General features: G+C 37.7%; 1 long non-coding RNA gene and 1 pseudogene across 1 annotated transcript in view; one reads left to right on the top strand and one right to left on the bottom strand.

Annotated features, from left to right (window-relative positions):
• The window catches only part of LOC119877418, a 31,907-nt gene extending 16,781 nt beyond the window's left edge, over positions 1–15,126 (top strand). Inside the window, exon 3 of the long non-coding RNA XR_005376674.1 lies at positions 14,891–15,126. This is a non-coding gene — a long non-coding RNA (uncharacterized LOC119877418). The remainder of the gene's footprint in view (positions 1–14,890) is intronic.
• On the bottom strand, positions 11,989–12,177 carry LOC119865476 (annotated as a pseudogene).
• Positions 15,127–26,118: the final 10,992 nt, after the last annotated feature.

Genomic DNA, 26,118 nt, shown 5'->3' on the forward strand with positions numbered 1-26,118 from the left:
TGAATCAAATTTAGGTCAAATACAAGTGAAAAGGGCAGCTGGAATTTTAATAGGAATTATTTGAATCTGAGATTAATTTAGGGAGTGAAATGTAAAAAAGAGATGTTTGCATTTATTTAGTCCTTAATTTCCTTTGATGATATTTTGTAGTTTGTAGTGTCTAAGTATTGAATTTCTTTTACTAAATACATTTCTAAGTTAAATTAAGTTATCTACGAATTTTTTTGTAAATTTTCTTTTCAAATTGTTCATTGCTAGAGTATAGAAAGACAATTGATTTTTTGTATATTAATCTTGTATCCTAACTAGTCGAAATTCTAATAGTTTTATTGTGGATTCTGTAAGATTTTCAAGGTACAGGATCATGTCATCTGTGAATAGAGATAGTTTTACTTCTTCAATTGTAATATGGGTATCTCATTTCTTTTTCTTGCCTAAATGCCTTGGTTAGAACTTCTAATATGATTTCAACTAGAAATCATAAGAGTAGGCTCCTTGATCTAAGGATGAAATCATTCAGTGTTTTACCAGTAAGTGTGATACCAGATGTGAATGTTTCTTTGATATTCTTTATCAGGTTAAGGAAATCCTTTCGCATTTCTAGCTCATGGAGTGTTTTTTATTTGAAAAGGGTGGTGACTTTTGTCAAATGCTTCTTTTGCATCTATTGAGATTGAGTTTTTTCTTTAATCTATTAATATTGTATGTTACATTGATTGACTTTATTTGTTAAATCAGCTTTGCATTACTGGGATAAATCCCATTTGCTCATGGTGCATATTCCTTTTTATTTGTCACCACATTTAGCTTACTACTATTTTGTTGGGGGTTTTTACATCTACATTCATAAGGGATGGAGGTCTAGTTTTCTTGTAATTATCTTTGTCTGATTCTGGTATCATGGTAATCATATATTTGACAGCTATTCTTGCATGCATTTTTTGAGGAGTTTGTATAGGATTGGTACTAAAATTTCTTTAAAGATTTGGTAGAATTCACTAGTGAAGCTATCTGTGCATGGGCTTTTCTTTGAGGGAAGTTTTTAAAATCACTAATTCAATCTCTTGTTACTGGTATAGTAAGATTTTTAATGTCTTCTTAAGTTGGTTTTTCTTTCTAGTAATTTGTTCATCTAGGTTATCTGATTTGTCATCATATAATTATTTATAGAATTCCTATATTCTCTTTTTGATTTCTAAAAGTGCAGCAGTGATAACTCCTCTTTTATGTTTAGTATTAGTAATTTGAGTCTTCTCTCTTTTTTCTTGTACAGTGTAGGTGATGGTTTGTCAGTTTTGTTGATCTTTTCAAAGAGCCAACTTTTGGTTTCTTTGATAGTTTCTACTATTTTTTTATTGTCTATTTATCTCCTCTTCAATATCCTTCTGGTTTAGTCTTCCTGTATTTTTAAAAATTTCTTAAAGTGGAAAGTTAGGTTATTAATATATGATTTTTCTTCTTTTTTAATATAGGTACTTACAGCTCTAAATTTCAGTCAAAACATTAGTTTTATTCCATAAGTGTTGCCACCTTGTTTTTTCATTTCATTAATGTCTAATTATTTTCTAATTTCTCTTGTGATTTTTTTTTCTTCAGCCCATTATTTATTTAGGAGTGTGTTGCTTAATTTCCACATATTTGAGAATTTACCAGTTTTTCTTTTATTATCAATTTCTAATTTAATGACTTGTTATCAGAAAACATTCTTCATACATTTTAAATTCTTTTAAATGTATTGAAGGTTGTTTTGTGGTTTGACATATGATAATCCTTGGAGAGTGTTTCATGTGCATTGAGAAGAAAGTATATTAACTGTTGTTGGATGGAGTGTTCTATAGATGCCTGTGAGGCCTCACTGGTTTGTAGTGCTGTTTGAATCTTCTATTTCCTTTGTTACTCTTTTTATCATTAAAAATGAGGTATTGAAATCTCTAGTTACAATTGTTAAATTTTCTGTTTTTCAGGAACCTGGGTGGCTCAGCGGTTTAGTGCTGCTTTCTGCCCAGGGTGTGATCCTGGAGACCCGGGATGGAGTCCCACATCGGCACCCTGCATGGGGCCTGCTTCTCCCTCTGCCTGTCTCTGCCTCTCTCTCTGTGTCTCTCATGAATAAATAAATAAAAATTTTTTAAAAATTCTGTTTTTCCCTTCAATTCTGCATTTTGTGATTTTGTTGTTAACTACATATATGTTTATAAGTATTATTATATCTTCCTGAGGGATTGAAACCTTTATCATCATAAAATGTCATTTTTTTTGCACCTATAACAATTTTTGGCTTAAAATCTAATTTGCCTGATGTTAGTTTAGGTACATCAACGCTCTTTTGGGTATTGTTGGCACGGTATATATTTTTTCATCCTTTTTTTGCTTAACCCCTATTTGTATCTTTCAACCTAGTTGCATCTTGTTTTTATATCCATTCTGCCAGTTTGTGCCTTTTGATTGGTATTTTCACTTACTACGATTATTGATAAGGTAGGATTTCCATCTACCTCTTTCTTGTTTTTTTTTTTATCCCTTCATGTCTGATGTGGTTTTTGTTCTCCATTCCTGCCACTTTTGGGTTAAACAGGTATTTATATCATACAATTTTAATTGCCTTGTTTCTTTTACTGTATTTTGGGGCTATTTTTCTTAGAGATTATCAGTTCATTAAAATTGAACTTAAAAGTATCTTGTATGGATTAATAATAACTTGATGTCAATAGTATATACAAAACTGTTCCAAAATAGCCGCATTCACTCCTCCTTCATTGTACCATTGTTGTCAGACAAATTACATCCCTACACATTATGAGCCCATTGACACAGTTTTATAATTATTGCTCCAGCAATTATCTTTTAAATCAGATAGGTAAAGAAAGGAGTTATAAACAAAAGTACATTTATACTTTCTTTTATGTTTACATGTGTATTTACTTTACTGGTACTCTTTATTTCTTCATGTGGATCCAGGTTTCTGCCTAGTGTCCTTTCATTTCAGCCTGAGGACTCTCTTTAGCATTTCTTATAAGGTAGGTTTGCTAATGATTAATTCTCTTTGATTTTGTTTACCTGGGAAAGTCTTATTTCTCCTTCATTCTTTTCTCTCTCTCTCTCTCCCTCTTTTCTCCTTCATTCTTAAAGGTAATTTTGCTGGATATAGAGTTGATAGTCTTTCTTTTAGTACTTTGAATATATTATCATCCTGCTTTTTGGCTTCCATGGTTTCTGATGAGAAGTCTATCACTAATATTACTGAAGATCTCCTGTACACGAGTTGCTTCTCTTTTGCTTTTGTCAAGATTCTTTCTTTGATTTTTGACAGTTTGATTCTGATGTGTCTATATGTGGACCGCTTTGAGTTTGTTTTAACTGAACTATGTTGAGTTACTTTGTGCAGATTAATGTTTTCATCAAATATGTGATGTTTTTGGCCACATTTTAGAAAAGATTCTTTCTGCCCCTTCCTCACTGTGCTAAGGCTTTAATTGTGTGTTTTGATATGATTAATATTTCCCTCAGGCCTCTGAAACTCCGTTCATCTTTATTCATTTTGAATATATCTAGTGATTTTTTTTCATTTTAGTTATTGTACTTTGCAACTCCAGAAATTGTTTGAGTCTTTTTTTTTAAGATTTTATTTATTTATTAATGAGAGATAGAGATAGAGATAGAGAGAGAGAGAGAGAGAGAGAGAGGCAGAGACACAGGCAGAGGGAGAAGCAGGCTCCATGTAGGGAGCCTAACGTCGGACTCGATCCCGGGTCTCCAGGATCAGGCCCTGGGCTGAAGGCGGTGCTAAACTGCTGAGCCACCCAGGCTGCCCTTGAGTCTTTTTTATAATTTATGTTTCTTTCTTGACATTTTATATTTGGTGAAATATCTTTCTTATACTTTATTTCTTTGTATATAGCTTCCTTTACTTCTTTGAATATATGTACAATAGTTGGTTTACAGTTTTTGTCTAGTAAGCCTAATATCTGAGCTTCCTCAGGCACAGTTTCTATTGACTGCTGTTCTTTTTTTCTTTTTTGTCTGCAGGGATCATATTTTCCTGGTGTGTGTGTGTGTGTTTGGATGGCATAATTTTTTGTTGAAAAACAGACATTTTATGTAACATAACCTTGGAATTCTGGAAATCAGATGCTTCCCTTCCTCCCCAGGGTTTGCGATAGTTCCTGCTGTTCATCCTTTTATTCCTGGATCCAATAAGTCTCCCAGTTTTTCCTGAGGGGCTTTGTGTATGTGTTGGGGCAGATACTTTATATGCTGGTCTTAGTATTCACTTCCTGTTTGTACAGAACCTCAAATGCAGGCAGAGGTAAGAGATGCACACTGCCCAGTGCATAAATGTGGCATCTGTATTCCCTGAAATGTGTTGGGGTTTTGCAAAACCCCTACTGGTTATCTTATTCCCCAATTTTTCCTTATAAATTTTTTGATCAGACTCTTGTTAGCTGCAAATGACATCAGGCAGCTATAATGTTTGTTTATTACTACTGTTTGCTGATTAAGATACTTTAATACCTGTATAGACTTCTGATTTCTGAGCTGTTATTATCCTCATTTATAAATGAAGAGACCAAGACCCAGGAAAGTTAAGTCTATGCATATGTCACACTGCTGGTCAGTGATTGCATCAGAATCCAAAATTCTGCTGACTATCTCCTTCCAAAGCCCATGGGGATATGTCTGAAAAGTAGTTTGAAATCGGACAGTGGGAGTATTTGAATACTTTGAATACTGAGTAGTCTAGTCTCCTGGATTGGACCCAATAGTTGAGAGAATGATGCTCTAATGGCAGAATTCTTACACCCATTGTAAGGCCACCTGTTCTTACAACAGGTATAAGGGGATATATATCATTAACAGTTGGAAGGTAGAAGAGAATTTTCTCCTTTAGGAAGAAAAGATGCTTTCCCTCTTTCCTACTTTATATAACAAGCTAGCCTCTACCTTCCAGAAAATTGTACCCCCAGGGGTACACCAATTTATTCTTTCAGAGCCAAGATGGGAGTAAACACTCATACTGGTCCATGAAATGGATGCCTGTGACTCAGCACAACCATGGCACTCTCAACAACATTCTTTTGGGGCTGTAGTTTCCTCCCTGTAAAATATGGTACTGGATTAAATGACCTAAGGCCCCTTTCACCATAATGTTATTATATTCAATCTTTAACTCAAAGTCTAATTCAGAGTCAAAGTGACACCTGCTGTAAGATGAAAGTATGGAAGAAGCAGGACAGCCCCAGGCAGAAATGTACTCTCTGCTTTTGAGTTACCTCTCCCTGTCGCTTCTGCTCAAAATATGGAACTGGGAAGTGTCCCTCATAAAAGCATGAGAAATAGAACTTCCAAAACCTTTTGTTTTTATATTATATCATAGTGAGACAGTTAGCATTTATTTCCAAGGTCAATATTCACTGCAACAAAGCTAAGTCATACTTTGAACATGACTCAGCAGTAGAATAATAAACTTTCTGTGGAAGTTTTCCACTGATCAAAGCAGCAACTTATAACAGTCAGAGACACTTAAAAGTTTTTGCAAGAGCCTTTTAAATGCTAAGCAAAGAAATATTACAGTAAAGAAATGTACCCAGGAAGTAGCACTCAGGGCCTAGCTATAAGTAACAAGAGGAGGGCTTTCGTTTTTAAGCAAACATACCAGAGCCTGCACATGCTCTGACTTCAAAGCAGTCACCCCAGAGAGAATACCACCTCAAAACATTCAGGAATACTTTTAGTCTTCAGAGGCAGGGAGCACTTTCTTTAGTATCCCAGGAGGAGTTCAACTTTAAACTTCTGAGGATGGGCTTAATTTGTGAAACTAAGCAAAAATTAGACCAGATTTTGGCATAGTAAAAAGGAAGATAATCAAGATAAATAATATCACTCTGGATTTTTAAATAAGGTGCGACTTCATGGACTGTTTTTTGGCTTTACTTGGGATGGTAGAGTAGAACCATGCTGTTTACCTTTTTGCTGATGGACTGGTATTTATTTCTGATGCCTTTGGCATCAGTCAGGCTCTGGCCAGACCCAAATGCATATTCAAAGGGCAAAGGGCATAAGTGAAAGAGTTTAAGTGGGCCTTTTTACAGTGGCATCAGGGGGACAGAGCATGGCTCTGGAGAGGCCAGTGGAGGACAATGTATATATACTATTGTGAGCATTGTTCCTCTCTGTTCTAAATAGTGTGGGAGCAGATCTGTTCCACAGTGTAGTAGAAGTGTCTTTTTAGACAAGTTGATTTCTAAAAATCAATCAAGTTATTTCTGTCTGAGGAAAAGATAGATTTTTAAATGATGTTGAGACAAATAGCCCTTTGGAAAAGTCTAAATGTGAATCTAATCCTCACATTGAGATAAACTCCAAATGGATCAGAGATCCAAATGTAAATGTGAAACCAAAGAAGTATTGCACAGCGAATTACTTTATAACCCAGAAGTGAAGAAAGCCTTTCAAAATCCAGGAACAAAATTGAGGAAAGGTTGATAAAATTTACTACCAAATAAACAAAACAAAACACCCTAATAAGCCAAGAGACAAATCAGGAGAGAGCATTTGCAAATTATCTCACAGAACAGGGCAAGTATACAGAGAGCCCTTAAAAATGGAGAAGCCCCGAAATTGGATAGAGATACAGAAACAAGTCATGAACAGAGAGAAATGTGAGAAAAGAGAGAAAAAGAAATGTCAGTCACTCTTTACATATAAAATGATGCTCATGTTGCCTTATAAGAGGAAGGCAAATTAAAACACTCCTGAATCTAAAAATTTGATAACATTTTCTATTGAGGGTGGAAGTACAAAATGAGACAAACCTTGTGCAAGGGAATTTGGTAAAATTTAGCAAAATTACAGATGCTTTAACCTTTGAACCAGCAACCCCACTTTTAGGGGGCTGTCATTCAGAATTGAAGAAGAGATAAAGAGCTTCCAGGACATACAGAAACTAAAAGAATTCGTGATCACTAAACCATCCCTGAAAGAAATATTAAAGGGGATCCTTTAAGCACAGAGAGAGTCAAAAGTAATATAGACAGAAACAAGGACTTTACAAGTAATAAAATAGCACTAAAATAATATCTTTCAATAATTACTCTGAATGTAAATGGCCTACATGTTCCAATTAAAAGACACAGGGTATCAGATTGGATAAAAGAGGAAGACTCATCCATATGCTGTCTACAAGAGAAGCATTTTAGACCCAAAAACCTCCAGATTGAGCATAAGGGGAGAACCATTTATCATGCTAATAGACATCAAAAGATAGTTGAGGTAGCAATCCTTATATCAGGCAAATCAGATTTTAAGCCAAAGACTATAGTACAGGATGAAGAGGGACACTGTATCATACTTAAAGGGTCTATCCAACAAGAAGATCTAACAATTACAAATATTTATGCTTCTGATTTTGGAGCAGCCAATTATATAAACCAATTAATAACAAAATAAAAGAAACACATTGATAATAATACAATAATAGTAGAGGACTTTAACACCCCACTCACAGCAATGGACAGATAATCTAAGCAGAAGATCAACAAGGAAATGGGACATTGAATGACACAGTGGACCAGATGAACTTCACAGATATTCAGAGCATTCCATTCTAAAACAACGGAATATACATTCTTCTCGAGTGCACGTGGAACATTCGCCAGAATAGATCACATACTGGGTCACAAATCAGGTCTCAACTGGTACCAAAAGATTGGGATTATTCCCTGAATATTTTCAAACCATCAAGCTTTGAAACTTGAACTCAATCACCAGAGGAAATTTGGAAGGAATTCAAATACTTGGAGGTTAAAAAGCATCCAGCTAAAGAATGAATGGGTCAACCAGAAAATTAAAGAATTTTAAAAATACGTGGAAACCAAATGAAAATGAAAACACAACTGTTCAATACCTGTGGGATACAGCAAAGGCAGTGGTAAGAGGCAAGTACATAGCCATACAAGCCTTTCTCAAGAAGCAAGGAAAGTCTCATACACTTGACCTAATCACACACCTAATGGAGCTGGAGAAAGAACAGCAAATAAAGCCTACACCGAGTGGGAGATTAGAAATAATAAAGACTAGAGCAGAAATCAATCAAATATAAACCAAAACAGTGGAACAGATAAAACTAAAAGCTAGTTCTTTGAAAGAACTAATAAGATTGATAAATCCCTAGCCAAAATTATCAAAAAGAAAAGAGAAAGGACCCAAATTAATAAAATCACCAATGGAAAAGGAGAGATCACAACCAACACCAAGGAAATACAAAAAACTATTTTAAGAACATATTATGAGCAACTATATGCCAACGAATTTGGCAATCTAGAAGAAATGGATGCATTCCTGGAAATTTATAAACTACCAAAACTGAAACAGAAAGAAATACAAACCTGAAACATACCCATAACCAGCAAGGAAATTGAAGCAGTAATCAGAAATCTCCCAACAAACAAGAGTCTAGGGAGGGACAGATAGATGGCTTTCTGGGGAATTCTACCAAACCTTTAAAGAAGAACTAATACCTATTCTTCTGAAACTGTTTCAAAAAATAGAAATGGAAGGAAAACTCCCAAACCTGTCCATGAGGCCAGCATTACCCTGACCCCAAAACCAGACAAAGATCCCACCAAAAAGAATTATAGACCAATATCCATGATGAACATGGATTCCAATATTCTCACTGAGATACTAGCCAGTAGGATCCAACAGTGCATTAAAAGGATTATTCACCATGACCAAGTGGGATTAATTCCTTGGCTATAAGCATGGTTCAACAACCACAAATCAATCAATGTGATACACCATATTAATAAAAGAAAGGACAAGAATCATATGTTCTTCTTGATAGTTGCAGAAAAAGCATTTGACAAAGTACAGCATCCTATCTTGATTAAAACTCTCCACACTGTAGGGGTAGAGGGAACATACCTCAATATCATAAGAGCCATATACAAAAAGCTCAAGTGAATATCATCCTTAATGGAGAAAAAATGAGAGGTTTTCCCTAAGATCAGGAACATGACAGGGATGTCCACTCTCACCACTGGTATTCAACATAATACTGGATGTCCTAGCCTCAGCAGTCAGACAACAAAGAGAAATAAAAGGCATTCAAATCAGTAAAGAAGATGTCAAACTCTCACTCTTTGTAGATGACCTGATACTGTGTGTGGAAAACTTGAAAGACTATACCCCAAAATTGCTAGAATTCATACAGGAATTCAGCAATGTGGGAGGATATAAAATAATTGCATTTCTATACACTAATGATGAAACAGAAGAAAGAGAAATTAAGGAAATGATCCCATTTACAAATGCACCAAAAAACATAAGGTACCTAGGAATAAACCTAACCAAAGAGGTAAAAGATCTGAACTCTGAAAACTACAGAACACTTATGAAAGAAATTGAGGAAGACAGTAAGAGATGGAAAAACATTCCATGCTCATGGATTGGAAGAATTAATATTGTGAAAATGTCTATGGTACCCAGAACAACCTACACATTCAATGCAATCCCTATCAAAATACCATCACTTTTTCCACAGAGCTTGAAGAAGCAATTCTGGAATTTGAATGAAACCAGAAATGACCCTGAATAGACAGATGAAAGTTGAAAAAGAAAACCAAACCTGGGAGCATCACAATGCCTGTATTCAAGCTGTATTACAAAACTGGGATCATCAAGACAGTATAGTACTGACAAAAACAACAAAACAAAACAAAACAAACAACCTGACACCTAGATCAGTGGAACAGAATAGAGAACCCAGAAATAGACCCTCAACTCTATGGTCAACTAATCTTTAACAAAGCAGGAAAGAATATCCAATGGAAAAAGTCTTCAACAAATTGTGTTGGGAAAATTGGCCAGCCACATGTAGAGGAATGAACTGGACCACTTTCTTACATTATACACAAAAATAAACTCAAAATGGATGAAAGACATAAGTGTGAGACAGGATTCCATCAAAATTCTAGAGGAGAACATAGGCAGCAACCTCCTTGACTGTGGCCACATCAACTTCTGGCTAGACACATCTCCAGAGGCAAGGGGAAAAAAAGGCTGAAATGAGCTATTGGGACTTTATCAAAATTAAAAAGCTTTTGCATGGCAAAGGAAACAGTTGACAAAACCAAAAGTGAACCTAGAGAGTTGGAGAAGAATTTTGCAGATGTTTTATCAGATAAAGGGCTAGTATCCAAAATCTATAAAGAACTTATCAAACTCAACAGCCAAATAACAATATTCCAGTCAAGAAATGGGCAGAAGACATGAACCTTTTCCCTTCCCTTCATTTCCCCACGTCCTATAGGTAACTAATTTTATCGCTTCTTTTTGAAAATATAAGCAAATATGTAAATATATTCTTATTCTTCCTTTTATTTGTAATTTTATCTGATTTTTAATTTAAATTCAATTAATTTCTTTCTCCAAAGAAGACATACAAGTGGCCAACAAACACATGAAAAAACGCTCCACAGCACTTGGCATCAGGGAAATACAAATCAAAACCACAATGAGTTACCACCCCACACCAGTGAGAATGGCTAAAATGAACAAGTCAGGAAACCACAGATGTTGGCAAAGATGTGGAGAAAGGGGAGCCCTTCTACACTGTGTTGGTAATTCAAGCTGGTACAGACACTCTGGAAAACAGTATGGAGGTTCCTCAAAGAGTTAAAAATAGAACTTCCTCTAGACCCAGCAATTGCACAGCAATTGCACAAGTCAAAGGACACAAATGTCGTGATCTGAAGGGGCACCTGCACCCTAGAGTTTATAGCAGCAATGTCCATAGTAGCCAAACTATGGAAAGAGATGAGATATCCATCAACAGAATGGATAAAGAAGATGTGATATATATATATGATGGAATATTAGTCAGCCATCAAAAAATGAAATCTTGCCATTTACAACAATGTGGATGGAACAAGAGGGTATGATGCTGAATGAAGTAAGTCAGTCAGAGAAACACAATTATATGATTCAAGAAACAAAACAGAAGAGCATAGAGGAAGGGAGGGAAAACTAAAACAAGACATCATCAGAGAGGAAGACAAACCATAAGAGACTTAACCATAGGAAACAAAGTGAGGGTTCCTGGAGGGGAGGAAGGTGGAGGGATAGGGTGATGGGCATTCAGAAGGGCATGTGATGTAACAAGCACTGGGTGTTATATATGAGTGATGAATCGTGAACTCTACCTCTGAAACTAATAATACACTATATGTTAATTAATTGAATTTAAATTAAAATCAGATAAAATTAAAAATAAAAGGAAGAATAAGAATATATTTACATATTAGCTTATATTTTCAAAAAGAAGCGATAAAATTAGTTACCTATAGGACGTGGGGAAATGAAGGGAAGGGAAAAGGTTGGAAGTGAAACTTCAGTGAGTTTGGTTAACATTTCATATAGTTTTTACTTTGGGATCAGGTGAGTGTCTTACATATTTAAAAAATTAAAATAAAGGAGAAAATATTGTGTTATACAAACCAAGATTTTTGGTGTAAGAAAAAAGATGCAAAGCAAATATTAAATTGAAGACATTAAAATAAAACACTGTAAGGTTAAATTTGAATTGAGAATATCCACACATGAACTCCTCTTTAAAAGTGTCTTTCCTAGAACTGTCTGCTGAGAGGGCCAAGAAGGAATGGTACCCTAGCATCAGTGAGTACACTTGCCCTCAGATCTTGGATTCTAAATTCATTTCTCACCAATAAGGAGAATGTCCTTATCCTTAGGAAGTGCATGTTGAAATATTTAAGAATAAAATGGCATGAATCTGCAGTTTGTTCTCAAATGCTTCAGCTGCATGCACATGTACATGTGTTCATGTAAATGTGTGTATATGTGTGTGGTGATAATCTAATTGTTGTACCAAGTAATCAATCCCCTTTCTCACACTTGGCATAACTCTGAAGAATTACTACAACTGCTCACACTCTCTTGTGGACATGGTCTCCATTCTGAAGAAGAACCAAAGCCTGAAAAGACATAAATTACTAAACTGCATGCCTCTGAGACTCAGAGATCCTAAATATGAGCAATGCCATGTGAGCTCTAATTTTCTGCTTAAAGCTACTTAAATCCTAAATATGTGAGATATTTAATTAGCAATAATCGTGCCTCGGATAAACCTCATTGGCTATGATACTGCCACTGTGCAAAGCTATGTGAGATATTTAAAATAGAACACATGGGACTTCAATCTTAGTGGTCAAAAGAGTTTATTGAAATACCATTTCCCAGTTCTTTTTGTTTGTTTGTTTCTTTGGCTGTGATAGCTGAGAATTTGCATTAGCAGTAACTGGCTTTGCTGTGGCTTTGATCTCTCCTCAGGAATTGGGAAATATGGGTTCTTCCTGGGGCTTTATGACTAACTTGTTATGTAGCTTGGGGGCAAGTCATATTATCTTTGGGATCTTTGTTTTTCAAGTTCCAAGTATGAGGCTTGGACTTGATATTTTTTTCCACTGTAAATTTTTGTGATTTTGAATTTTTAACAAGTAGGGAAACATTTCTGAAAATAACAGGAGCAGCAAGAGAGAAAGAGAAGAATAATGATATAAAGAATAGGATATAAAGTGCCACCTGGAGTAGTTTAATCTTTTCCATCTAATTTTTTATATTAATTCTGTATCAAATTATTTAAACAAGTTAAAAATGGATAGGGCAATAGATAGTTCCTGGACTATAAGAACAGCATTTAAAAAATATTTTTATTTATTTATTCATGAGAGACACAGAGAGAGAGAAAGGCAGAGACATAGGCAGAGGAAGAAGCAGACTCCATGCAGGGAGCCCCATGTGGGACTCGATCCCAGGACTCAAGGATCACGCCCTGAGCTGAAGGCAGGCGCTTAACCGCTGAGCCACCCAGGCATCCTAAGAACAGCATTTTGGTATATGATTTTATTGATAATTATCCTTAGTTATAATAATAAAATATTTTATTTATTAGAGAGAAAGCATGAAGAGAGGAGGGACAAAGGGAGAGGGAGAAGCAGACTCCCGGCTGGACAGGGAGCCCAACATGCAGCTACATCCCAGGACCCTGGCATCATGATCTGAGCTGAAGGCATATGCTTAACCGACTGAGTCACTGAGGAGCCCCAATAATTTTTTTAATCTAGAAGGAAAAGATGGGTTCTGAGTTATTCCAATTCAACACTTCCCTGTGGCTTTAGCTTATGTGGCAGCCTGCATGGGTATGCTAGAGCTGAGTGACAATTTTTTGGATTTTGGGTAATATGCTCCCAAATTACTCATGACAGCAGTACCATTGCCACACAGTAAATCCTCTGCTTCCTCACAGGTTTGAGGAATTAGACAATCAATCGTGACCATCTATCAAAAGTATTAGAATACCAAACTCACTAAGCATGAAGTCCTATTGAAAATCATTTCATTCTCTTAATTGTTCATTAGGTTCCTCAGAGTCTGACAGATCTCCAAGGTCATTATTATGAACATTAATTATCAATGTAATGTGGCAAGGGAAAAGTCTGCTTGAAAAGAGTTCTGTTTGGTACAACTCTGCAAATAAAAGAAGTCACCATTTTATTTGAGTGTGTATGAGTCTACTCTGCTGCCATATGGTGAGAGAATGGGAGTAAATGAAGAAAACCTCCAGAGTCTTCTGGCTTCCAAGGATAGTCACCCACTTTGTGTAAACTCCTGCATGGAGGCCTGCGGGGAGAGGGTGCATACTAATCTCATGGTCAGGGAAAGAAAGAATAACTGGTACCAGGCAGGGATGGCAAGTTCTCTATGGCCAAGGGTGAGGCTTTCCCCATTAGCCAGTTGTTTTTTTTTTTTTTTTTTTTTTCAGTCCAGCCAGCATTGATCTGATGCCGTCTCTTTATCATGCTTTATGTTGGCTTGGAAACAGCATCAGAATGGAGTAGGTTGAGTGGAGAAGCCTCAGGTAAAGTCTTTCCACAGAATTAGCTGAGGGCACACTTTTCAACCATTTTTCTCCATCCTCTCAAAACACACAACCACTATTAAAAGGTACAGTGAAATTTAAACCTATTGAATATAAATGTGTCTAGTGACTGATATATTTATCAGTTATTTAAGCAAATTGTTGTAAAGTGGCCCATTTTGGAGTGACTGGCCAGAAACATCATTTTTAGCCCCCCTCAGTACCCTCCTCTCCTTGCCACTCAAACATATACTTCTGTGGCTCCAGCTTAGGACTAGGCTTGCTCAGGCTAAGGACATTTCTCTGAATTCAACTGGTTGTGTTGATATGATAAAATAATGCTGGAGAAGTTTTCAGAATGAACGAGGCTACCATTCAAGGAGGCTCATAGTTAACAATGTTCTGAGTGTAAGATTGCACTTTCTGGAAAAAAGAAACAATTATCTATATTTCCAACACAAACTGATTCCTCAACTTATTTTAGCTGTGTGACATTAGGATCTATGTATTAAACATTAATGCTAGGAATACACCACAAATACCTAGAAAGATCTAGATGTGAGTGCTCTGGTATGTGATGGGAAGCTGGATGAGTCATCTGATCCTTGGGCTTGCTGCACTGAGCTGATTTAAAATGTGAAGTTCTTTGGGACACCTGGGTGATTCAGTTGGTTGGGCATCCAACAATTGGTCTCAGCTTGGGTCTTGATCTCAGGGTCATGAGTTTGAGCCTTGTGTTCATGGAGCCTACTTAAAAAAATAAGTCAAATTTTTTGACACACACCCCCCTTCAAAACATGGAACCTAATTCCCCTCCCCTTGACTATGGGCTGGACTTAGTGACTTGCTTCTAACAAAGAGGAGGATGCAGAAATGATGGTATGACTATAGGGATTAGGTGATTAAAAGATGTTAAAAGTTTTTCACTACCCTCTCTGTTCCTGTCTCTTCCAAAAGCCAGCTGCCATGTCACCAGCATACCTAAGGAATCCTATGAAGAGGCCCATATGTGAGGAACTGAGCTGTATCCTGCCAGCAGCCACGAGAGAACCACCTTGGGGGCAGATCCTGCAGCCCTAGGGGAGCCATCGGATGACTGCAGCACCAGCTGACATCATGACTGCAGCCTCAGAAGAGATCCTGTGCCAGAACCACCCAGCTGAGCCACTTTTGCATTCCTGACTCTCAGAGAAGCTGTGTTAGATAATAAATATTTTGTTGTTTTAAGTTGCTATGTTTAGGAGTAATTTGTTAAAGAAGCAATAGGTACTACAGGTAGGTGCCTATATAGTTGTTGAGAGTTACCTTTCTTATCCTTCCAGTTGATGGTGTTGCTGTGCAGCCACACACACACACACACACACACACACACACACACACACACACTCATGCATGCACTGGTGAAGAAAACTAAATCACCCTGCAGAGGTAGTGCAACTCCTGCCAGTGCACCCTGGGAGTCAGGTCCTTGACTACTATTTCACACTATGTGTCAAGCACCTGCTCTCTGGATACCTATGAGCTAAGTATTTTTACCATTAAATACATAATTCAATTTTAATAAGCATTTCATTTTTCAGAAATTTTAAGGTACAAAAAGAGATTCGTCACTGTACTTCATCCATATCTGGATATCCAGTATTGTGTACATTTGTTTTGATTTTGACAGTTAAAAATTGCATGAAAATGACAAATGTTTTAATGGGAAATCTAAAATTTCTAATTTGTATTATTTCTGACATTCTATAAACATATCTTGAAAAAGCTTCTTAATTTTTTGCAAATTTTGATCAAAGAAAATTAATACAAATTGCCTAATTTCAACAAATACCATCTACTACTTGCTTATGATAAAACATATTTATTCATCTCCTCAATTATAGTGCTAGTTAGAAGATTATCTGTATAAATGAGTTATTCATAAATGAGTTTATGGTCTAGTAAGTCAATGATTATTGAAACATTTGATTTTAGAGAAGGCATGTTTTACCCAGGAATAAGTTAGAGCTTGGGTTCACAAAAATGACATTAATAATTTTTAAACTATAATTTTTTGTATATATTTTTTGATTTTCCAACATATAGCATAACACCCAGTGCTCATCCCGTTAAGTGTCCCCCTCAGTGCTGGATCACCCAGTCACCCTAACCCCCTGCCCGCCTTCCCTTCCCACTACCCCTTGTTTGTTTCCCAGAGTTAGGTGTCTCTCATGTTCTGTCACCCTCTCTGATATTTCCCACTTATTTTCCCTCCTTTCCCTATAATCCCTAACACTATTTTTTATATTCCCCATATGAGTGAAACCATGTAATGATTGTCCTTCTCCAATTGACTTCCTTCACTCAACATAATACCCTCCAGTTCCATCCACGAGGAAGCAAGTGGTGGGTATTTGTCCTTTCTAATGGCTGGGTAATATTCCATTGTATACATAGACCACATCCTCTTTATCCATTCATCTGTTGAAGGACATCAAGGCTCCTTCTACAGTTTGGCTATTGTGTATATTGCTGCTATAAACATTGGGGTGCAGGTGTCCCGGCATTTCACTACATCTGTATCTTTGGGGTAAATCCCCAGTAGTGCAATTACTCGGTCATAGGGTAGCTCTATTTTTAACTCTTTAAGGAACCTCCACACAGTTTTCCTGAGTGGCTGTACCAGTTCACATTCCCACCAAAGTGCAAGAGAGTTCCCCTTTCTCCACATCCTCTCCAACATTTGTTGTTTCCTGTCTTGTTCATTTTCCCCATTCTCACTGGTGTGAGGGGGTATATCATTGTGGTTTTCATTTGTATTTCCCTGATGGCAAGTGATGCGGAGCATTTTCTCATGTGCTTGTTGGCCATGTCTATGTCTTCCTCTGTGAAATTTCTGTTCATGTCTTTTGCCCATTTCATGATTGGATTGTTTGTTTCTTGGGTGTTGAGTTTAATAAGCTCTTTATATATTTTGAATACTAGCCCTTTATCTGATATGTCATTTGCAAATATCTTCTCTCATTCTGTAGGGTGTCTTTTAGTTTTGTTGACTGTTTCCAGTTTTTATCTTGATTAGTCCCAATAATTCATTTTTGCTTTTGTTTCCCTTGCCTTCATAGATGTGCCTTGCAAGAAGTTGCTGTGGCCAAGTTCAAAAAGGGTGTTGTCTGTGTTCTCTTCTAGGATTTTGATGGAATCTTGTCTCACATTTAGATCTTTCATCCATTTTGAGTTTATTTTTGTGTCTGGTGTAAGAGAATGGTCCAGTTTCTTTCTTCTGCACATGGCTGTCCAATTTTCCCAGCACCATTTATTGAACAGACTGTCTTTCTTCCAGTGGATATTCTTTCCTGCTTTGTCGAATATTAGTTGACCATAGAATTGAGGACTCATTTCTGGATTCTCTATTCTGTTCCATTGATCTATGTGTCTGTTTTTGTGCCAGTACCACACTGTCTTGATGATAACAGCTTTGTAGTACAACATGAAATCTGGCATTGTGATGCCCCCAGCTATGGTATTCTTTTTTAATATTCCCCTGGCTATTCAGGGTCTTTTCTGATTCCACACAAGTCTTAAGATTATTTGTTCCAACTCTCTGAAGAAAGTCCGTGTTATTTGATAGGGATTGCATTAAATGTGTAAATTGCCCTGGGTAGCATTGACATTTTCACAATATTAATTCTTCCAATCCATGAGCACGGAATGTTTTTCCAGCTTTTTGTGTCTTCCTCAATTTCTTTCAGAAGTGTTCTGTAGTTTTTAGGGTATAGACCCTTTACCTCTTTGATTAGGTTTATTCCTAGGGATCTTATGCTTTTGGGTGCAATTGTGAATGGGATTGACTCTTCAATTTCTCCTTCTTCAGTCTCATTGTTAGTGTATAGAAACGCCACTGATTTCTGGGCATTGATTTTGTATCCTACCACACTGCCGAATTGCTGTATGAGCTCTAGCAATCTTGGGGTAGAGTCTTTTGGGTTTTCTATGAACAGTATCATGTCATCTGCAAAGAGGGAGTTTGACTTCTTCTTTGCCAATTTGAATGCCTTTTATTTCTTTTTGTTGCCTGATTGCTGAGGCTAGGACTTCCAGTACTATGTTGAATAGCAGTGGTGAGAGTGGACATCCCTGTCGTGTTCCTGATCTTAGGGGAAAGGCTCCCAGTGTTTCCCCACTGAGAAGGATATTTGCTGTGGGCTTTTCATAGATGGCTTTTAAGATGCTGAGGAATGTTCCCTCTATCCCTACACTCTGAAGAGTTTGGATCAGGAATGGATGCTGTATTTTGTCAGATGCTTTCTCTGCATCTATTGAGTGGATCTATGGTTCTTGTTTTTTCTCTTGTGGATGTGATCTATCACATTGATTACTTTACGAGTGTTGAACCAACGTTGTATCCCAGGGATAAATCCTACTTGGTCATGGTGAATAATCTTCTTAATGTATTGTTGGATCCTATTGGCTAGTATCTTGTTGAGAATTTTTGCATCCGTGTTCATCAGGGATATTGGTCTATAATTCTCCTTTTGGGTGGGGTCTTTGTCTGGTTTTGGAATTAAGGTGATTCTGGCCTGATAGAATGAGTTTGAAAGTATTCCATCCCTTTCTATCTTTTGGAACAGCTTTAGTAGAATAGGTATTGTTTCTTCTTTAAACGTTTGATAGAATTCCCCTGGGAAGCCATCTGGCCCTGGACTTTTGTGTCTTGGGAGGTGTGTGAGGACTGCTTCAGTTTCCTCCCTGGTTATTGGCCTGTTCAGGTTTTCTATTTATTCCTGTTCCAGTTTTGGTAGTTTGTGGTTTTCCAGAAATATGTCCATTTCTTCTAGATTGCCTAATTTTTTGGCGTATAGCTGCTCATAATATGTTTTTAAAATCGTTTGTATTTCCTTGGTATTGGTGGTGATCTCTCCTTTTTCATTCATGATTTTATTAATTAGAGTCTTTTATCTTTTGTTTTTAATAAGGACTGGCTAATGGTTATCTGTCTTATTAATTCTTTCAAAGAACCAACTCCTGGTTTTGTTGATCTGTTCTACAGTTCTTCTGGTCTCTACTTAATTGAGTTCTGCTCTAATCTTCATTAACTCTCTTCTCCTGAGTGTAGGTTTTATTTGCTGTTCTTTCTCCAGTTCCTTTAGGTGCAAGGTTAGCATGTGTTTTTGAGTTTTTTCCAATTTTTTTGAGGGATGCTTGTATTGTGATGTATTTCCCTCTCAGAACTGCTTTTGCTGTATCCCAAAGATTTTGAATGGTTGTATCTTCATTCTCATTAGTTTCCATGAATCTTTTATTTTTTTTAATTTATTTTTTAAAAGATTTTATTTATTTACTCATGAGAGACAGAGAGAGAGAAAGAGAGGCAGAGACACAGGCAGAGGGAGAAGCAGGCTCCATGCAGGGAGCCCAACGAGGGACTCTATCCGGTGTCTCCAGGTTCACGCCCTGGGCGGAAGGCGGTGCTAATCCGCTGTGCCACCAGGCTCCCTCCATGAATCTTTTAAATTCTTCTCTAATTTCCCAGTTGACCCTTTCATTTTTTAAGCAAGATGCTCTTTAACCTCCACATGTTTGAATTTCTTCCAAATCTCTTCTTGTGATTGAGTTCAAGTTTCAAAGCATTATGTCTGAAAATATGCAGGGTATGATACCAATCTTTTGGTATTGGTTAAGACCTGATTTGTGACCCAGTATGTGGTCAATTCTGGAGAAAGTCCATGTGCACTTGAGAAGAATGTGTATTCAGTTGCATTTGGATGTAAAGTTCTGTAGATATCTGTGAAATCCATCTGGTCCAGTGTATCATTTAAAGCTCTTGTTTCTTTGGAGATGTTGTGCTTAGACTATCTGTCATTTGCAGAAAGTGCCGTGTTGAAGTCTCCCAGTATTAGTGCATTATTATCTAAGTACGTTTTTACTTTGGTTATTAATTGATATATTTGGCAGCTCCCACATTAGGGGCATAAATATTCATGATTGTTAGGTCCTCTTGTTGGATAGTTCCTTTAAGTATGATATACTGTCCCTATTCATGTCTTACTACAGTCTTTGGGATAAACTTTAATTTATCTGATATGAGGATTGCTACCCCTGCTTTCTTTTGAGACCATTTGAATGGTAAATGGTTCTCCAACCTTTCAGTTTTAGGTTGTAGGTGTCCTTAGGTCTAAAATGAGTCTCTTGTAGACAGCAAACAGAGGGGTCTTGGTGTTTTATCCAGTCTGAAACCCTGTGTCTTTTGATGGGATTTTTAAACCCATTGACGTTCAGAGTTACTATTGAAAGATATGAATTTAGTGTCATCATAATACCTATTCAGTCCCTATTTTTGTGGATTTTTTCTTTGGGCTTCCTCTTTCTTTTACAGAGTCCCCCTTAATATTTCTTGCAGATCTGGTTTGGTGGTTACATATTCTTTCAGTTTCTGCCTATCTTGGAAGCTCTTTATCTCTCCTTCTATTCTGAATGAGAGCCTTGCTGGATAAAGTATTCTTGGCTGCATGTTCTTCTCATTTAGGACCCTGAATATATCCTGCCAGCCTTTTCTGGCCTGTCAGGTCTCTGTGGAGAGGTCTGCTATTAATCTAATATTTCTCCCCATATAAGTTAGGGATCTCTCGTTCTCATGCTGCTTTAAGGATTTTCTTTTTATCTTTGAAATTTGCAAGTTTCACTATTAAATGTCAAGGTGATTAAACTATAATTTAATTAGAAAAATAAGATACCTCATTTTAATGAGCTTATATTTGAAACAAACCACAAAAATAAATACAAATTTATACAAATACAAATAAATACAAATTTCTTGATACTTCTCTAGGTTTCCAGGAAAACCTAATTGATTCCATTTTGGAGATTTAATAATTATTCATTCTTTGCTGCCCACAATATTTTTATACTGTATTCAGAACATGTAGTAAGTCTCACTAGTTCTAGTGGGCAAATGGCAACTTTCTGATTTATCATCCAACAATAGTCACTTTTTTTGCTCCTAATTTGTTTTATTTAAGGTGAGAACTTGAAGCAACATGTGAGAGATCCCATGGATCAGCTGGAACTGTTAGGTTAGGTCCACAAAGTAGAGTTTCTGAGAATCATTTTTCCATCTCTGAGCCGACGAAGTGCCTGCAAACCGAAGAAGAAACCACTCAGCGTGGATATAGTGCACACAGCTCTATCACCCCTCTAATCAATTAGGTGAGAGCAAAGTACACCTGATTTTTTATCACTTGGGTCCTTCCTTTTTCTTTTTAAATTTGCCCCTAATTTCTCCATGATTGTATTGGGTTTAAGTGGCTCCTGTCCAATGGTGACAAAGGCCTGGTTTGTTTTCAGATTTTGAGGCTTGCAATGCACTAAAAAATAAAGAAATGTTAAAAGTAGGGAATTAAAAATTTTTAATTGTTAAATTAAAATATTCATATTTAAGAAAATATATCTTTTTTAAAAATTTTTATTTATTTATGATAGTCACACACACACACACAGAGAGGCAGAGACACAGGCAGAGGGAGAAGCAGGCTCCATGCACCAGGAGCCTGACGTGGGATTCGATCCTGGGTCTCCAGGATCGCGCCCTGGGCCAAAGGCAGGCGCCAAACCGCTGCGTCACCCAGGGATCCCAGAAAATATATCTTTAAAAGAAAAATACAAGATAATATAATTATATGAATTACAAGGTAAAGAAAGGATTGATGAAAAACACTAAATTGATTATATATAACCATTATTATTGTGTTTTGTTAATAGGACACAAATTGAAAGTTATCTGATAGACATCTTCCAATCCTATATGTATATTTCTATAACTACTTCTGTACCCTCAGGGATGACGTGTTAGCTCAAATTTGGGGGCATTTGTGAATGTGGAATATGAGCCAATGGACTCCTTTGACCTGTAATGACCTGTGTAGTGGATGCAGGCAGAGCCCAGCCATATCCCCTCAGGACTGCCCATCTAAACTGACTGCCATTGGCCACCATCTGTATCTCATTGCCTAAGGGCACCTCTGATGGCAGGAGTACTGGCTTCCCACAAAGATGGTGGCCCAAAGTAACAGAGAACTAACCTTCTCAGTCAGCAGTCCTCAGGCAGGACAGTGTGAGGTGTGTTTTCCACTGGCCCTGGAGTTGCCCGGTTGGTTTCATCCCCAGCTACCTGTAGGAGTGATCTGCATGATGACACATCCTCATTCCCAGTCTCTCTTCTTCTCTTCCTCTACCTGTGTCCTCTGGTTCTCCTCTCAAATGAACTGCTTGCCCTCAAATCCTTGTCTCAGGACCTGCTTCTGAGGACACCCACACTAGGACAATGCTGTTTCTTGTTTTGTTTTATTCTGTTTTGTTTGTCTATTTGTTGAGGATTCACTGTATAAAAGTACTTACCTCTTACACACTGGACTACTCAGAGAAGCTACTGGAGCTTACCAACTTGCAGGAACAAAATAAACCAAAACTATAATGTCAGGTCAGGTCAGATGGTTAAAACATTGCCATTTTCTATTTCATCATGTAGATTAAAGGGCTATATTTATAAAAGTCACAGTTCATTTTCATCTATCACCTAGGTTTACTGGACAATACTTAAATAGCAGAGTAATATGCGCAGGGTATATTGGGAGAAGTCAGATGGAGGGATTGTCTCTGTCTAAGATCCATGGAAGGACTTGAAGTGATGCTCAGGACCCTCTAGGGTGGTAGCACCAATATTTGACATAAGTGCTGAACAAACTAGACACCAGGCCTTGGAGACTCAAGCTAGGCTCCCAATGTTTTGTTTGCTGTAAAGGAAGGAAGTAGATGCCAACAACAAGATGTCCTAAGAGGTGTGGGAGTTGTTACATGTGGGTTCTCCTATAGTACATTTATTTCTCCTACTCCCATTATTCTTTATCTTATGATTAGGTGTGCAGATGCCTTGCTCCCCTACACATGTGTGAGCTCGGGGAGTGGTCACCAGTGGGGAATGCATGAATAAAGGAAAGCAGGAATTTTGAAAGTCACTGGATGAAACTGCATTGTTTTTGGTTTTAGATTTCTTCATTTGTCTTCATTTGGATTGTTCCTGGTGGGTGGGAATGTGTGGAGGAGTGGACAAGAATTCCAGGTAGAGGAAAGATCTGAGTATACATACACGTACCCCACCCCTTATGTGTGGGTGTGTGTGGGAGGGCAGATAGGAAGGAAGGAGGAAGGAGGAGGGTCAGGCGAGGGGAGGGAGGGAAGGGGAAAAGAGGAGGAATGGAAGAAGGGAAGGAGGGAGGGAGGGAATGAGGGGGGAAGGAGCGAAAGAAGGAGGGAAGGAGGGAGGGAGGGATGAGGGAGAATTGGAGGGAAGGAAAGGAGGGGAAGGAGAGGAGAAGGAGGGAAGGAAGGAGGGAAGGAAGGACAGCGGGGAGAAAGACCTACTTTTCTCTGCCTACTCTCCTATAGCTTTTACTTTTGTAGTAAGTGTCTGTTATCTAACCTTCTTTCAAATTAAAAGACATGTGAAAAAGAAATCCAGTAATCTTTTATCCTCTTACAAAGTCTTGTTAACTCTGAAGTTCTGGTACCTGTGCAGGCAGTAGAATATATAATTTACCTTTAAACAATACAAGTTTGGGGCAGCCCTGGTGGCTCAGGGTTTAGCATTCCCTTCAGCCCAGGGTGTGATCCTGGAGACCTGGGATTGAGTCCCACATCAGGCTTCCTGCATGGAGCCTGCTTCTCCCTCTGCCTGTGTCTGCCTCTCTCTCTCTCTCTCTCTCTCTCTCTGTGTCTCTTATGAATAAATAAAATAAAAATCCTAAAAAATAAATAAATAAACAATACAAGTTTTTATAGTACAGTAAATGTATTTTCTCTTTCTTATGATTTTCTTAACATTTTCTTTTCTCTAGCTTATTTTATTGTAAGAATGCAGTATATAATCCATATAACATGCAAAAATATGTTAATAGACGTTTATGCTATCAGAAAGGCTTCTGTTCAATAGGAGGTTATTAGTAGTTAACTTTGGGGAGAGTCCTAAGCTGTACACATGTTTTTGATTGCCTGGGGGCTTGGTGCCCCATCCCCTTGTGTTGCTCAAGTGTGAACTGCACTTCTGTTGGGAAACTCATGAGTTGTATTGAAAGCAGGACTATTTGTAATTCTTGGGAAACAGTTTTACATGGGTCTTTTGCATGCCTACATATCTTCTGAGTAAAGGCACTGAAAGTTTTTGTTCCAAATTATCTTTTGAAAGATATTTGTACAGAAAACAGCCTTGAAGCTAGGGCTGGTGTCTCTGTGTGGAGTAGAGGGCAGACTTGTTTTCTCTTCAGGATCACAAAGATAATGTTTCCCTCAGAGGTAAAGATTGAGTAGGCTTGCTAACAGCCCCATTACAAGACCAGAGTTACTAAACTCAGAGTTTCTGAGCTATGATGCACACCAAGTGAGTGTGCAGGATCCACCTGGGCTGCTCCACATTGCCTCCATGGGCGTTGGGGACCAAGAGGAACTCACACATAGAGCACATTGTGGACTATGCGGTGAGTAATTAAGTCCTCTGTCTTTGAACCAGGAATCTCTTGTCTTCTGTTGGCATCCATGCAACTGTGACAGTTAACTTTTAGCTCATAAGTATGGTAGCATGTCATACCCTTTGGGATTCTTGACACTAATGATATAGATTTTGATAGTTGAAGATATCCATCTCGATCAAAATCTAATATTTAGGATGAGCAGTTCTCTTCAGGTGAGCAATTTCATAGAGGAATTCTATTACATCAATGGCTTTATTCCAGGAATGTATTAGATACAGAGAAGACACAGAAAAGACCCATTAGCCATTTAGCCTGTTCCCTGCTAAGACAGGAAATTGAAATAACGCTGGGAGCCAAATTATTCCTTGGTTATTTGGTGGATGTCAAATGGTCATTACTCTATATTATAGGTTTCCAGTAAAAACATGGTAGAAAGAAAACAACACTTTCCCCAGGATATTAAAAATATTTGTATCCTAGTTGGATCTACTCTAGCAAATAGGTGTTTGTATTCAACAGTTACAGGGAGGATGGAAACAGTTTACATATTTCTTTCTAGGAGGATGAGATAGATGTTTTAATATATGAACATAAATTTCTGTTTTTCATTCCTAGATATCAAAGTGGAAAAAATAAAAACGATTTTTTTTTGTTTAATTCACCAGTCTATGATATTTCAGGTATAGCAGCCCAAACTGGCTAAAACCTTCACTCTGACAAAAGTAGGAGACCCCTGAACTGCAAAACCACACAACACAAATGGGAGTGCACCCAAGGCAGTGAGGCTCAGTAGGGACACAGGCAGAAGTACAGTAAGCACACTCACGGTTGCAGGTCTCAGATAGGGCCAGGGGTGCTCCACAGTACCCGTGACAGAGGCTGTACAAAGCCAGGTCCCAGAGCAGCATCATGCAAAGTATAAAAGTAGAAGCAAGGGTGCAGGGCTGCATGAGGACACACACAGACATGCCATTTATGTGCAGGAAGCAGTCTGCCAGTGAGCAGGGAGAGGACTGTACCATGAGCAGCCCTCCAGTGGCCTGTGTTTTGGATGAGGAGCAGGAAAGGCCAGGCTATTCACCGATTGAATACTGAGCCAGAGGAAAAGCTTCCAGCCAGGAACCTGGACTCTACCAATACCTCCTGCGTGTGGCTCACATGCAAGACAGTGAGACAGGAGACAAACAAGCTGGTGGCATTTGAGAAGAAGTGAAAGGAAAAGAAAAGTTATCAAAGAATTAAAGGAACACTGGAAATAGTCCCTGGAAGAACAGACACGGAAGCAAATTCAGGAGGAGCCATGGAGAGCAGGAACAAAAACAGCAAAATAGTTTAAAGGGATTAGAGAGACTGACTAGGTTACAGTTTTGAATAGGGAGGTGAGAGAAGGTCTCATTGAGAAAACGACATTTTGAATAGTCTTGGAGGAGTGAAGGAGTTAGTATACCACTAACTAGGGGAGAGTGCTCCAGGCAGAGGGAACAGCAGGTGCAAAGGCCCTGCTTGAGGCAGGGACAACAGTGTTATTTGGTGCTAATATATTCACAAGTATGTTATCTCACTGTGAATTCTACACATAAGCATTCCAGACTCCCTTTCTTTGTCTTGTTTAATGGCTTTTTCTGCTCTAAATCCAACCACCTTGGCTTTATTTGCATTTATTGCATTTTATTTGCAAACTTATATTTG

Source organism: Canis lupus, chromosome 23 (genome assembly GCF_011100685.1).
Source record: "Canis lupus familiaris isolate Mischka breed German Shepherd chromosome 23, alternate assembly UU_Cfam_GSD_1.0, whole genome shotgun sequence".
Lineage (NCBI taxonomy): Eukaryota > Metazoa > Chordata > Mammalia > Carnivora > Canidae > Canis > Canis lupus.